This window comes from Tachyglossus aculeatus, chromosome 21, assembly GCF_015852505.1.
Source record: "Tachyglossus aculeatus isolate mTacAcu1 chromosome 21, mTacAcu1.pri, whole genome shotgun sequence".
Lineage (NCBI taxonomy): Eukaryota > Metazoa > Chordata > Mammalia > Monotremata > Tachyglossidae > Tachyglossus > Tachyglossus aculeatus.
Window position 1 is genome coordinate 840,750 of NC_052086.1, and position 1,952 is coordinate 842,701.

Sequence of the window (1,952 nt, forward strand, 5' to 3'; positions counted from 1 at the left end):
GGCCGGGGGGCGCGGGGGGCGGGGGGCGGGGGCCGGGCCCAGCGGGAGCCGAAGTCTCCGGAGCCAAGGCTGCAGGAGGGCAGGCGGGCGGGCGGGCAGGTAGAGACAGAGAGACAGATAGAGAGATGGATGGATGGATAGATGCTGCGCGGGCCCAGACCGCCTGCACCCCCCCCCCCCCCCGCGTCCCGCCCCGCCCCGCCCCGCCCCGCCCGCCAATCAGCGCTCCGCTCCCCGCCCCGCCCGCCAATCAGCGCCGCTCCCCGCCCCGCCGACCAATCAGCGCCCCGACCCGCGCCCCCAGCCCCAGCCCCAGCCCTCGGGGTGACACCATCGCCCCCAACCAAGGGGCGACGCCCGCGCCCCCAGCCCCAGCCCCCGAGGCGTCACCCGCGCCCCCAGACCCATCCCCAGGGGCGACGCCCGCGACCCCATCCCAGGGGTGACGCCCGCGCCCCCAGCCCCATCCCCCGGTGCCACACCCACGCCCCCAGCCCCATCCCTCGGGGGGACACCCACGCCCCCAGCCCCATCCCCCGAGGCGTCCCCCGCACCGTAGCCCCTTCCCAAGGGACCAAACTCGCGCCCCCAGCCCCCCAGACCTATCCCCCGGGGGGCCATCCACGCCCCCAAGCCCGCCACCCATTCCCAGCCCCATCCCCCCCGAAGTCACACCTGCAGCCCCAGCCCCGAGGTCCCCATATACACCCCCAGATCCCCAGCCCCAGCCCCAACCCCCTGGCCACATCCGCGTCCCCGGCCCACCCATCCCCGAGGGCCACACCCCACTCTCCAGCCTCACCCCCAGCCCCACCCGCCTGGTTGACACCGGCACCCCAAACCTGCCCAGACCCATCCCCAGGGGACAACACCCATACCCCCAACCTGCCCACGAGAGGGTCATCTCCAGAGCGTGACACCCACGGCCCTAGCCCACCCACCCCCCTCCCACGGGTGACACTGCCACCCAAGATGGCCAGCAGGAATCCCGTGAGGCCTCCCCTGGGGTGGGCCACCCTCCAGACCCAAGAAGATCTGCCTGATTGCTAACTGACCCTTGATCACAACCACCTCCCTTGCAGAAAGGGGCATGTCAAAAGGGATCCCCAGAGAGAGGGGGGCTCTTCCCGGGATTCCCCAGCCCCACCCCTTCCCAGCTGGAGTGCTGGGGGGTCGTGGTTTTCTGGGGCTGGGTGTTTCTCAGCGGGAAGGAAGACTTGCCCACCTCTGGGGGAAGGCCAGGGCAGCAGGCTCTGAGCAAGGACCAGGGGCAGGCTGGCATCCCCGCCCAGAAAGCCTGGTCAAACAGAGGACTTTGTGGCACAGGGGCAGGGACAGACGGGCATGACTGCAAGTTCCTTCTGGGCAGGGACTGTGTCTACTTTTAACTCTGTTGTACAGTGCTCTGCATGCACACAATAGACTGGAAGCTCCTCAAGGGATCACGTCTCCTGACTCTACCATACTCACCCAAGCCCTTAGTACAGCCCTTAGTCCTCTAGACAGTAATAATAATAATAATAATTATGATGGCATTTATTAAGCGCTTACTATGTGCAAAGCGCTGTTCTAAGCGTTGGGGTGGATACAAGGCGATCAGGTTGTCCCACGTGGGGCTCACAGTCTTAATCCCCATTTTCCAGATGAGGGAACTGAGGCTCAGAGAAGTCAAGGGACTTGCCCAAGGTCACACAGCAGACATGTGGCGGAGCTGGGATTTGAACCCATGACTTCTGACTCCAAAGCCCGTGCTCTTTCCACTGAGCCACGCTGCTCACTGTGGGCAGGGAACATGCCTACTAACTCTGTTATACTGTACTCTGCAAGACTGATTGAATACAGTGCTCGGTATACGGTGGGCGTTCAATCTATACGGTTCACTGATCAATTGGAGACCCCTCATAGAAGCAGAAAACCCCAACTCCACTGCCAAGAAGTCTGTGTGGAAGTCA